Genomic DNA, 14,656 nt, shown 5'->3' on the forward strand with positions numbered 1-14,656 from the left:
GAAACTCTACCACTCCATGAATGTACAGTTTGTTTGTGATGCAGACTTCATCATCACACATTGGTGTGCATGTTTCCCTGGATCCACGCATGACTCATTAGTCCTGCACAACAGCATGCTGCCATGGTACATGGAGCGCTATGGCGGAGCGTGAAACTGGCTGTTGGGTGAGTGAAGGTACCAACACACACCACATAGCATGTGCACTGGGGAATGGTGGGGCTATCCACTGTCACCATTGCACGTGCAGTTGGCAACAGATGCATTCATGGGCACACATAGCATGCAGGAGCACAAGCACATGTGTAAACAGAAGGACACACCCATCACAATATAGGCACAAATGGACAGGCACATGACATGCACCACAAGTACCAGAATGCATCACACCCATGTCACCTACTTCTGCATGTCCACACTGTGCCCATCCCCCTCCGCCAGTGTCACAAGCATGTGAGTCCAATCACACAAAACTCCCAACCATCAGTGAGTGTCACAGCGTGCAGCAAGGTGAATGTCCTGAGACAAGCGCACACACCCATATGCATGTGTCACAGACCCACAACCAGACATGGATGCTTTTACCCAACCACCCCAATGACCCTGCACCTTTTGTTTCCCTTCCATATAGGTGATTCTGGATACCCCTTGCTGTCATGCTGTGAAATCTTTTCCTCCTAAAATACACAAATCACATCTTAGTTGGATCCTGTATGCAGATGATTTGATCCTGATGGATGTAATTCTTATAGGTCTGCAAAGAAAATTGGTCGCAGTAGAAAATTATGTGAATCTGAACCATTTAAAGATCAACACAAAAGAATGTGAGATCTTACTACTTTAAAATCTTAAAACGGCAAGGAACACCACCTGTAAAAAAGCATCCTGGAAATTGGGGCCAGAACCAGTGCATAAATCAAGTAGTGTAAAATATTTGGGTGTGCTGATAAGCACAAGCATTTATGACGGCCCATGGATTTTAGCGGAGATCAAGAGAAAGTGCAGACAACTTGCCAGGGAAGCGCTTGTCCTGAATAAAACATTCGGAAAGTTCTCGCTAAAACCAGTGATTCATTTCTATCAACAGAAAGTAATCCCGGTTTTAACGAATGGAGCTAAAAACATGCTGGGTTGCCCACACTAACTATGGTCTAACCTTGAAAACATCTATTGGTCCAAAGTATTGGGACTACCTAAAGGCACATTGACAGCTTGCATATGATATGGTTTATCGTTGATATCAATACATGCTAGAACCTGCTGGAATTTGCTGTCTTTATTTCGAAAAACAAGATCTATAGAGAAAATTCCTCATTCAAAATTCTCCACAGTGCAACCTCGAATAAGAATGACATTGTGTCCATGTGGATCAATCGGTGTGAAAATCTGTTGGTAAAGTTTGATATTGAGCTAGCAATGCTACATGGAAATCCTAATGCAGCAAAGACAAAAATCTGGCGGGCCGATTGGGAACTGACTAGTTCAAAGAGAGTTGCAAATAAGTTGATGGTGGACGCACCGGTCGAGGCCAGGGGCTATAATAGTCTCCAATGATACATTGAACTGTTTCCGGATTCCAATGCAAGGAAACTATTTATGTTTTTTCACTTGAACGCCTTCAAGACAAAAGAACAACTCTGCGTTTGGTCGAGTAAGGCAAACATAAATAGAACTTGTAGGTTTTGTTCAAAAGAAAAGGAGGCCCTCAAACATCTGGTGTTGTTCTGCTGCGAGCTCAGGTCAGTGAGAACGATAAATTTGGGACCTTGGATCACAAAACATCCTTCACTGAGTGCAGATGAACGGTGGCAGAAAATGTTTAATGGCACAGACATGAAATTACTGATTCCCTTAACGTTTCTGCTAGCTGAGATTGAAAAACTGTTGAGAATGGACTCAGTATAGAGTAAAGGGATTTTAATCATAAAGCCTGGAGGGAGGTGGAGAGTGCGAGAACGATGGGGATGGAGTTGTCTAATTTCTATGTTGTGTGACATTTTAAAGGTTTGTTTGTAAACCAATAAAATAAAAATAAAAAATAACACGTCAGGCATCCACCGACCCACCAAGAGAATGTGTACAACGGTGTGCACATCAGGACGAGTTCGACCTATGGCACAGACTTTCAGACTCTTGAAGTCAAGGTTTCGCTTGCCAAAGCCAATCGGAGGGGGACCACTGATGTACAGTCCTGTGAAAGTGGGAAAGATTGTCCTGGCCTCATGTTACACACATGTGCATCAGGTGAAACATTCCTCTGCCCCCCGACATGGATATGCCTCCAGTGGATGGTGAGGACAACAGAGATTTAGATGCAGACATACTATTGCCCCATCGCAGGGATGACAGGGATAGTTGTGAAGCCCACTAACAACTAATTCACAATTACTTCTAAGCATGCACCGCACATGGGACGGCACACATAATAAAGCATACTACCACAAAGAAAATCAATGTCCAGACAAGTTTTCAATGCATAACTCGGTTTATTAACATATGCATATGGAACAGAGAACCGGTGGCCCAACAGCACCTCCAGAACTACCCATCCCCACCCAGACCCATCCCCACCCAGACTCTCCAACTACCCATCCACATGCCCTCTACCCACTACCCATCTCCACACCCCTTCCCTAATTTGTAAAACTATGTAAACACTGTAGTGCATAATTGTGTAAAACCACATGTGTGGCAAAGGTTCATTTTTATGGCTTCTTGCCACATAGGCCACACTTCTGTGGTGGGGCTAACAGGTGGAGGGACTGGCGCCTTCGGCTACTCTGCTGGGAGCCTGCAGGTGTTGGCTGGAGGATGATCTGTCTGAACTGGCTGCCTGCCTGTTCTCAAGCACTGCCTGCAAGCCCAGTGCAAGATTCTCAGCAACTGCAGAGGTAGTTTCGGCCCTGGGCACGGCAACTCCAATGGGGAATCACCTCCAAAGTCTCACATATGAGCTGAATCTCCTCCCGCATGCGTGTTGACTTCTGGAGACGCCAGAGGCACAAGCCGGCCATCTCTGCACGTCGCTCCTCCATGCGGCAGAGCCTTACATCCATATCCCTGAAGCTGGAGAAGGTGGGTGGTGTTGGGCTGTGCAAGCAATGGGAGCTGAACGTAGGAGGTTCATAGCCCCTAGGCTCAGACATGCCATCAGTGGTATCACTGGTGTCCTTTCTAACATCCTTAGTGCTAGATGCACCCATGTCCATAGGTGCAGGCATGGAGGTGAAGATTGCCTCCCTGGAGGAACTACTGATGTGCTTGCTTGGTTTGGGGCAGCTGCTGTGCCTGCCTGGGTTGGGGCAGCTGCTGTGTCTGCCTGGGTTGGGGCAGCTGTTGTGCCTGTTTGGGTTGGGGTCGCTGCTATGCCTGCCCGGGTTGGGGCAGCTGCAGTGCTTGCCTGGGTTGGGGCAGCTTCCCATGTGATATCAGCAGCAGTGATGGGGAACTGCGTCAGCCTTCTCCTCATCTATGGTGCCGGAACAGCATGTATTGGAGCCAGCTCCTTCGCTGTCCGGGGACGTGGCTGTGTAGGAGTGAAGGGCATGAAGTCAGTGCAGTATGTGGCACCCTATGGCCTTGCATCATGCTTTGCAGCTGGTGTTACATTCAATGGCTGTGCTTGAGGTATATAATGCTTGCATACATATATGTTATGAGACATATTCGCTGGTGTGACGGGTCACCACCAACTAGATGCCGTTGGGCATGGGCAGTGTTTTCAACGAAGGCAGCCATACTAGGCCTTGTGTCATACAAAACATGAATGTATAGGGCATTTGTTCACTCTCCGGAGGATAGGCTGTGGATAGAGTTATTGGAGTGGCCGTAGTGCAGGGGGAGCAGGAAGGGGCTGTTCACATATGAAGGCCAGCAATAGGGGGAGGGATGTATTCTGTGGATGAATGGGTGGGCCAGTCCCTGCCCAGTAAAGGGCAGGGTGTCCATGGGCAGCTGCCTGTGTGGTGTGCTGGTGTGGACGGGGCCTCCATGTTCCCATCTCAGTGTGACTCATGGGGGTCAGGCCCAGACGTCCTGGTGTGTGTGTCCGGTGATTATGGTGTTGGTCTGCGTCCACAAAGGGAGCCAGTGCAGGGTTTCCAGTCCGGGAGGGGAGCGGTCACAGAGCAGGGAGACAATTTGAATGACAGGATGAATAATCAGAGCATGCATGAGGGGGAAAAGGGAAGCGTGAGGTTACATGAGGGTGGCCTGTTGCTTTCCTCAGGCCCAGTGCTAACCAGGGCTCCACAGACATTAGCGTTATGGTGGTTAGTGGGTTGGGCGGTGCCTCTGGGGTGTTGGGGCACTGGTGCATGGAGGTTGGCAGGGGATTGTTGGTTCGCAGAACACTGACATCAAGATGTAGGCCTTCCCCGTCTTGCATGGAACAGGGCAGGGGATGGTCAGCAGTACATGCCGTCTGATGTGCAGTCAGCCAGATAAGCAAGGAGGGATGGGTGGCTGTGAGGGTGTGGGGCCTAGGGCGGGCAATATGTCATCAGGTATGGTGCATGTGGGATACCTGTGGGGGAGGATGGAACATGTGTTGGTCCACCTGTGTTCATTCTCTGTGCAGGGCCAGTGCACATGTGCTGAGTGGTGTGTTTATGTGTGTGGTGGGGTGTATGTCTGTGCACACTTGGCCACCAAGTATGAATGCTGAGGCTGGATTTCCAGTGGCCTATTCATTCGCAGTTGGACATATCTCTTTGTGACGTGGCATGCATTCTGTTATATTTCTGTTCTTGCACGTTTGACTCACTGCCCTCTGCTACAGCTCCAGCCTCCACCAACCCGACACCCTCTGTTCCTTCAAGGTGCAGCACAGTGCTAGATCTTTCTCCCAGGGCATTAGCTTGATGGGTGATGCCGTTCCACCACCTGTCGCTGTGCATTCCCTCCTGTGTGCAGTCAGTAGATTTCTCACTCTGAGGCGGAGCTTGTCCCACCACTTGTGGCAGTCACGTGTACTGCAGTGGTTGGGGCCCACAGCGAAACTTTGCTTGCCACATCCTCCCATATGGCAGCCTTGCATTGCTGGCTGGTGAACCTGCAGGCAGCAGTAAACAGCTCCCCGGCCTTGTCCACTACTATGTCATTGAGCATGGTGAGTTCAACCTCAGTGAATCGGGGTTTCCACACGCGCACTTGGGGCACACGCGGTTTTTCTCCTCCAGACATTTTGCTGGTATTTCAGGATCTGGATTTTATATGGATTGTGTTTTCCAAAATGGCCACCACCATACTTCCCATTCCTGTGATGATGTTGTTTCCTGAAACAGTGTTTCCATCACCGTTGTTTCCAATGTGGACGAGCCGGTAGTGGTGTGACCGGCACCGTGTGTCACAGTGACTACGTTGAGAGTGGCTTTTCTGGTAATTCCGTGGTGACAGTGTCACTGTTTCTATCATGCGAGAATGCACGTCGTCATGCACTTGGAATTGGGCGGTGATCCCATGATTAAGGATGACAGAAATGGTGCAACCGTCATCACGGAATCACTGGAAAATTACTGTCAAAATTGTAATGAGGCACAATACATTTTTTAGCTTAAGAATGACGTGAAATGTATTCTAGAGAGTTATGGAAAGAGAGAGAAACGTTTCCTGAAAGACCTGAGCCAAAAGGTATAGCAATAGAACACTATGGAACCAGTTACCATTTGGGGATAAAGATTTTGGAGAAAATCTGATTCTCATATTCTGTGATCTAATTATATTTTGTGGAAATATCTCATGATGATTATCTTTGAAAAATAATGGCTTTCCATGGGACGTTCATGGAGCTTTTATCAGTTCTTTTAATGAAACCAACTAAATTTGAGAATCCTAAAGAGGGAGACAATGCCTAGGTTTGACAGTGCAATTATAGTGGTGCAGATGCAAGCAAATGAAAATTTCATTGTTTCTAATTTGCTTGCATCTGCACCACTATAATTGCATTGTTTCTAATTTGCTTGCATCTGCACCACTCTCTGGGTGGGCGGACCTCTCCTCCTTACTCCTAGCCTCAACCACTCAACTCCTCCATCTTGGAGACTTCAACATCCACCTGGACGCCCCCTGTCCCCACTCTGGACTCTTTCGCGACCTCTACGACTCTCTCTCACTCTCCATTCTCCCCTCTGGCACAACTCATTCTGCAGGTCACACTCTCGATGTTCTGATCTCCTCAGACCTTCCACCCTCTGTCCCTCTCTCCACTCCTCTCTCCTGGAGTGATCACTTTCTCCTATCCTCCCACCTCACCTGCCCTACCCTGCAGGCCAAGCCACCTCTGTCACTGCCACCCACCTTCTCGGTCATCCAACCCATGAAGCGCGTGTCAGTTGAGGCTTTTGCCGCCACCTTCTCACTCCCTCCTCCCCCTCTTGCTGACTCTCACCCTGACACAGCCCTCTCCACGCTCCACTATTCTATATTGGATACTCTTGATAACCTTGCTCCTGTCATGAGAATCCACCTGAAGCCCAAAGCCAAGTGTAACTCCTGGTATGACTTAGACCTTGTCACCCTAAAACGCAAGTGTAGGTTGGCCGAGAGGAAATGGCATGCTTTAAGCTCATCCTCTGACAAACTGGCCTGCCACCTGCTGCAAAGACAATACCGGCTCTCTATCCTCTCCAAGAAGAGAGCTCATATCCAAGCCCGGGTCTCTGTTGCATCTAACAACTCGGCTGAACTCTTTAAAATCTGCAAGGAACTGGTCAATCTTGCCACAGTCTCCACCTCTCCTGTCCCTTGCCAGGCCCTCTGCATGGCACTGGCTTCTCACTTCATCTCTAAAACTCAGGACATCCTGTCCTCACTCTCCTCCTTTCCCCTCCCTCCCATTTTTCCCTGCTCTGCCTCTGGCCCTTCTGCAGCCACCCATCCTCCCTCCTTCTCTTCCTTTCCCCTTTCTCTGCAAACAAGGTTTCTAGACAAGTCCGATCTATGAATGTCTCCTCGAAACAGGTTCACCCCTGTTCCTCCAAAACTATCAAGGACCTCATTGACTCCCTGGCTCCTGCCCTGGCTGATTTCTGCAATCACTCCTTCGCCACTGGAGTCTTCCCTTCCCCCCTGAAGCATTCCCTTGTGCACCCTCTTCTTAAGAAACCCTCTGCCGACCCCTCCTGCACGGCTAACTATCGCCCAATCTCCATCACAACCTTCCTCAGCAAACTCCTTGAGAAACTGGCCATCTCCCAGCTCAATCTCCACACTGAATCTGTTGGTTGTCTTCATGACCATCAGTCTGGCTTCAGAGCAGCCAGAAGCACAGAAACTGCTCTCCTGAACATCCATGAAGATCTGCTCACCAACCTTGACTCAAACACCCCTTGCGTTCTCATCTTGATTGATCTCTCTTCTGCCTTTCACACTGTCAACCATGCCCGCCTGCTCAACCGTCTCTGTGATAACCTGGGTATCACTTGTCAGGCTCTGGTGTGGCTGACTTCTTTCCTCTCCAACCGACCCTCCCATGTCCAACTTGAGTCCTTCCTCTGCGACATCTTTTTATCTACCTGTGGTGTCCCCCAGGGATCTAACCTCTCTCCCTGGCTGTTCAACCAATACCTGGCACTCCTTGCCCACCGTATCACTGCTTTCTGTCCCTGCTTTTAGTGCTATGCGGATAATACCCAGCTCATTTTCAGGCTACCCTCGGCCTCCTCCTCTCCTTCCCTCATCTCTGACTGTCTGTCTGCACTCCAGGAGTGGTGTGGCGCCAATGACCTCTGCCTTAATGCCAGTAAGACTGAGATTCTACTCATCGGCACACCCACTCCCTCCTTCCCTGCAGCTCTCTGGCTGGCTTCTCTTGGCCCTCTTCCTACTCACACCTGCAAGGCTAAAAACCTTGGGGTCATTTTCAACTCTGTACTCTCCTTCTCTCCTCACATCTCTGACATCTCTACCAGCTACACCTCCTCAGAGGTATTCTTCCTTTCCTCTCCATCCCCCAGAAGCTCATTGTCTCCAGAGCTCTGGTCCTCTCTAAGCTGGACTACTGCAACAGCCTCTATCTAAATCTGCCTGCCTCTACTCTCTGCCCTCTGCAATTTATCCAGAACAGGACTACAAGACGTGTCCTTGGCCTCAAGCCCATGGACCGTATCTCTCCAGGACTGAAATCTCTGCACTATCTCCCAGTGGCTGCGAGGATTAAGTTCAAAACCCTCTGCATTGTACACAAGGCCTTCTGGGGTCTGGGGCCACAATACCTTCAACTTTCTCTTCCTAAATATCTTCCTTCTCGAGCTTTTTGCTCATCCGCCTCCAACTCCTTCAGGGGTAGTCGCTTCTCCAAGCAACGAGTTGGTGGCAGATCACTCTCTTCGGCAGGGGCCTCTCTCTGGAACAGCCTTCCTGCCTCCTTGAAACTCAAGGAGAACCATCTCAGGTTCCGGAAGCACCTCAAAACCTTCCTCTTTGCTTCTGCTTTCTCTACCCCTCTCCCCTGCTGAACTCCCTACTGTAACTGCACTGGTTACCTGGCCACCCTTTCTGATCTCTGGCCCAGGCCCACGTCAATTTCCCACCTGGATTGCCCCCCCTGGCAACCCCTGCACTGGGGGACTGTTTTCTGTACCCCTTCAGTCCCCCTACCAGCACTTACGTCTGCACTTCCTTGCACTTGCCAATAGCTGGCCATTATTTATCTTATTTATTCCACTTTCCCATGTACTCCACTTTTCCCTCTCCCTTCCCCCTCACACTTTTCCTTTTCCATCTTCCCATGCACTTACGCGATCTGAATGACACCTGGCCTAGTAGGATTGTTGTCTGCCCCCCTTTGCCCCACCCTTGCCTCGTCGCGCCTTAAAACACTTGTGTATTGGCGCGTTATAAATACCATATCATGTCATATCATATCATATCAATGTTCTTAGATGGACAGTTAAATTATGATGTGTCAACTGCATAGTATGTTGGTAAACAGTAAGTGACTGACGTCCTTTAGTTTTAGGGTCTATAATCCAGTCCTAATGATGGCGGTTTTCACTAATATCTCAGCCGAAACATCAAACAAGTGGGGACATCTGATATTTCTGGCTTTATACATTTGCCAGACCCTGCTAAAACAAGTTAGTGATTGCTTTTCACTCATGTCTTTGATGCTGAATTTTCCACACTATCTCCACGGTTTAACACATTATTCACTTCTCTTTTTCATTCCCTTTCCTACACGCAGTGTAGGTCAAAACAGATTTTATTCTTTTTTCTTGTGGACTCTTCTTCATACTTTGAGCTTCAGTCAACTACGAGACGTATTATTTAACCTGTATGCAGTTTTTTACTATTAAGTAGATGTCAAATGGTTAATACATTTGTCTTACTACTAATTGACACATTGTCGTCATACTTCACCTTTCTTGTTTCTCTACCCATACTATACAGTTGATCATTTAGCGATTTCATTGTAAGTGCCAGTTTAGATTTCCTCTTATTTGAATACTGATTAGTTACATTCCATTGGAAGCATTTGTTTTGTACTCTAGGTGTATTTGGTGAACATTTGTATTGATTTATGGCCATTTAAGAAAATCCAGATACCACACTCTGTGCATGTCTATTTTGGACAAACACAGATCCAAAGCATCTTGAAATAGCAAGCGTTCCCATTGTTTGAACAAATCAACATACCTGGCACTTACTTGTGTACAAATTGAAAATGGTTAAGTTTAGTTAGGCAATCACAGATTGCCATAGTTATTTGGATGGTGGGGAGGGTGGTTGTGCTGATGTGGGTTTTTCGTAGGACTGAATAGCATGAATCAATAACTTTTTATGTCAAAACTATGATATAACGTTGGTGAAAATGAATTTCACATGGAATATAACAAAGTTACTTTTGTTCACAGCTATTCACAAATGTAGTTACCCTCAACTGAAGTATCCAATTTCAATAATTGATGTGCATATACATGAAAAAGATTGATAACTGGTTGGTGTAGATTAGAACCACTATTTAACCATACTCTACTTAAGCAATATGACCCGAGCGGCTGGGGCATTACCGACTCAGGTAATGCCCCAGGGCCCATAGTTATAGACCTCCCATACTGCACGGGGTCTGGACCGAATCGCTCCGGCTAGCCACCCTCCCCCCTCCCTGTGGGAAGCCCTAATCACCGTCCTTCCCAAACCCGGGAAACCTTTAGACGAAAGTGGTTCCTATCGGCCCCTGTCTCTCATCAACACGGACACGAAAATATTCGCTAAAATAATTGCGAACAGGTTCCTTCCACTCATGCCCCTCCTGGTCCACGAGGACCAGAGTGGCTTTGTTCCTGGCCGTTCTACAGCACTTAATATGTTGTGAGATATGTGCATGATGTAATGCCCGAACGTGACTATGTGATTTTTGTTCCTCTCTGTGTATGATGTACTGTACCTGTCTCCACTTTCTGACTCGGTGAGGGCTCTTGCATTCTGATTGCGCCCTCATGGGTAATAATGTGAATTAGTTTGGCTTCCAGTGACTTTATCATAGACTGTTTTTCTGACAAAATGTGCTGGTGAGTTTGGCACATGTTGATGATTCAGGAGCTTTGGCTTTATGCACAGAGAAAGCATAACATTAGGATTTTGGCTTTTCAGAACATTTGTCAAGAGAGAATGATAATATCCATAGAAATGTTCAAATTAAAAAAATGAATGTGAAATTTGTCCGAATTTCGGTTGAATGGAAATTTCGTACTGCCGAAAATGCCCAACAAATATCCTATTTGGTGCCATTACAGTGAACAAGGGGACCGGGGGTTGCAGGTTTGGCCCCTGCACGCTTGCTTATTCACGTTAATGGCAACATGGGTTGCTGTGGTGTCCCCCACTCCAGAGAAAATAAAGTTAGAAGAAAAAGAAAATGGGAAAAAACAAAAATTGGATGCTGCAGCGCCGGTTTCCATCCACGTAAGTGAACGGAACCGCCGTCACAGAGGGACGGAAGAGTCAACGGGACACACCGTGAGGTGTGACATGTACAGGTAAGGGCGGGACTGGGGAGGTCATTATTTGACTGAGGCGTGCATTTCGAATTCAAAATTGCACCATTTGGTAATTTCGAATTTGAAATTTCGGGCTTGGTCAAATGATACATATCTGAGAATGAGCAAGATTTAATAAATATGGTTGCATGTCTAGATTAATTTAGATATACTCCTTTTAATCCAGATCCCCATACTCAGTTTACTATTCATTAAGTAGTCTTAGCTGTTTTAATACTGTGTCCTTATGCCCTTTGAACTTGTCCAATGGATACACAATCCTACAAGCCAACTGCCCCATTGGAAGTGCTGTGAATGGTTCTGACGCGTGGTCACCTTATCAGTACGATGAGCTTGAGAGTTGAACCAATGGAGAAACATGAACGTTTACATATAATATACATTTTACCTGAAAGAAACATAACGTTTTACCTTGGTATGCTGCCCCCAACTTCAAGACACAGTTTCCAGAGAATCCTGAAAGACAAACCACATGGTGGGATGTTAGATTGCAAACACCATTATTTCTTTGAAGGTTTTTGTTATTGGCTGCAACAAACCAAACAACCAACCGCAAAGCCCTTACTCATACGTCTGGAAGTCGTGCTCTTTTTACAAAAAGGCATCATACCCTAAGTCTAGGTGCCATATTCTGAATCAACAATACATTTCTGGTTCATTTGCCTGTACTGTTTACTCAGACCAAACCACTGGCAATTTAGGTCTGACTTTAACTGCTGGGAAGGAAAGTAAGTGGATGTCCATGTTCTTAGCATCCCCTTCGGAATACTAAGAACCTGCAGGTCCACATCCTTGACACATTCATTAGTGAACGCACTTGGTATTGATAGCGATTTTAATGCTACAGTCAAATGGTGAATCCCGCCAATTATCGTCAAAAACAGAAGGCCAAACCCACCATTCCTTCTCCCCCTAGGGTGCCTCAGGGATTAGGACTGTCTCCTGTCTTCTTTAATAAATACCCTATGCTCATGAATAAGAGGATACATAATATGGTTCTCAGAGTTTTAATTTATACAGACAGCATCAAGGTCCTATATATAATCAAGCTAGTCCAGACTCCTTAAACTCGTAAATTTAGAAAGTGCTTATATTTAATAACACATGGATTGTTAGAAATAACATAAAATACACCCCTCTAAAACATAAAGCAATGGTGTATTTCTCAAAGATGTGAACAGCAACAAATAATTGCCTGTCCCTTCATAGCTCTGTCATCCTCCTAGTGGAAAGCATACTCTGCCAGATGAAAAAATTGAAGATTAAGTACAATTAAGAAGTCAGCTGAAACCCCATCTATTCCTTAATAAACTAACGCGGTCTTGCTGGATGTCTCGGGCTCCTACTGGCAAGAGGCCGCTTGGCAGTGATGGAAGCTACACTTTACAGAAACATACGTAATCGGACAGATCCTGCAGAGTCTGGTATTTATAATCCAATGGTTGATGCTTTAATCATCGTTTAACTCTTGTCTGTACTCTGTAAAAAAGATATACAAGATATGTTTAGCCAAACCGAAGGCTGAATTAATCATTAACACTGTCAGTGCTCTGTGAAACCCTTGAGACCAACATATTTCAACCACAAATGTGTTTACATAAGGGGAAAGTCTATATGCAAAAGAAGCTAAGTCCCACCCCAATAGGGTCAGTCCATCTATGTGACATATTTTTCCCATGCATTCTGCACAAGACCACAATCAACCCTAGACATGTTTCAATTTAGTAATGCTATATATTTGCTAAATAAACAGTGGTGTGGAAGGTTGCCTAGAGCAAGGTCTGTGGTTGAGATTAATTCAAACCTTAAACTCATCACATCTCCTGGTTATAGTTTGTCGTCTCAGTGAGAGAGGGTATGGCAAAATCTGTGCTGTTGGAAATAAAGATCCACTTGACTGATGGGGCCCAGCATGGATGACACAGGTCTGGGGTTGCCAGTGTTTCCATGTAGAGTGAACATGCTTAAGCAGTTTTGGGATGGACTATTAGCACTGGTGTCAGTAGAGAGAATGATTGGCATATGGATACCCCTTTTTGCAATGGTACAGGTGGGCTGAAGAATGATCATGTGGAAGGTTGCCATGATGAAGGCCAATTGTTGAGACCAATTCAAACCCATCACATTTTTTGGTTAGCTTATGTTTAGCCATCCGGATTGAACTATGCGCATTTTAGAGAGGGTGCACTTTTGGAGCATGTGCTCCGGCTGCTAGGATTGGCTGGAAACCAACCTAGCAACTGGCATTTTTCGGAAAATGTTTATTTGCATGGCTTTTCTTGTGGCACAAAGAGTAAATAAAGGGGTACAGCTGCACCCACAATCCCTGATTCCTCAGGTAGAGTATACAACCATCAAAAAGATGGAACAGTGGAATAGGGTGACACTGGTTAGATATAAATCACATATTTATTTAGAAAAACTCATCATATGGTGACACCTGATATTATGGACTGGGTCACCATAGGAAATGTTAATTGAATAGTTTTAGAAAGTAATTCTTGAACAACACAATTTGGTGTTATTATTACACTAGGGTGTTGTATCGATGGATGTTCGAATGTATTTCTGAATGTGGATACGTATGAAGGTATGAGTTGATGGAAGATTTTTTAGGTAATTTTTATGCAAGTAAAATAATTGTTCATGTGATGAGTTTTTCTAAATAAATATGTGATTTATATCTAACCAGTGTCATCCTATTCCACTGTTCCACCTTTTTGATTGTTGTATTCTTGTGGCACTCCTCCACAAAAGTGATTTGCAGCAGGATACACGTTTCGTCGTGATACGCAGACCAAAGCCGTATGAGGTGCTCTATACGAAAAGTGCAGTCTTAAAGCAACCTTTTTCCGAACGCCAGCCAAGGTGATTTAGTGCTGGAGTAACATGTGCTCTGGAAAGTAGTTTAAGCAAGATTCTGGCAGCATCTTTCTGAATTGGTTGGACTTTTAAAAACCCAGGTAAACTGAGTTAATGTAATTCACTCTCAAGTTTATAAATGCATTCATTAGTATAACCCGATAAGGGAACGCAAAGAAGTGCACGAGCCTTCTGAGTGTTTTTAGTTCATAGACGTAGAAGTGGATTATTTTATTAATTTGTAATATCATTCTCGAGTGGACCCTCATGATGCCAATATGTTTGCATGTTATCTCTTTTCCCTCATCAGTCATCAGTGATATGATATTTTTTATTTATATCGCGCTCATACACAAGTGTGTCAGAGCGCAAGCAAGCAGAGTGAGGGAACTGGGGAGAACACTCATATGATCTTACTAGGCCCAGTGACATAAAGAATGCGCAAGTGCCTGGAAAAGGGAAAAAGAGGGAAAGTACGTGGAGGAGGAGAAGTGGAAAGTGTGGACGGGGAGAGCAGAAGAAATAATAAGCGGGATAAATAAATAAATGCAGACAAAATGGTAGTGCAGCTAGACACATGGCAAGTGCATGATTAGTCAGATAGGGTATATCTGATAAGTGCAGAGGAAGAGTGGGGACTGTAAGGGTACAGATACAGATCCCAGTGCTAGGGGTGGCCGGGAGGCAGTGCAGGAGCGAGGCTGGGTGCGCAAGTACCTGGGCCCAAAGGACAGAGGGGGTCCAGGTGCACGGTGCGGAGAGACAGAAACAGATCAGCAGGGGATAAGGGGCAA

Source organism: Ambystoma mexicanum, chromosome 5p (assembly GCF_040938575.1).
Source record: "Ambystoma mexicanum isolate Mex_15411 chromosome 5p, UKY_AmexF1_1, whole genome shotgun sequence".
Taxonomy (NCBI): Eukaryota; Metazoa; Chordata; class Amphibia; order Caudata; family Ambystomatidae; genus Ambystoma; species Ambystoma mexicanum.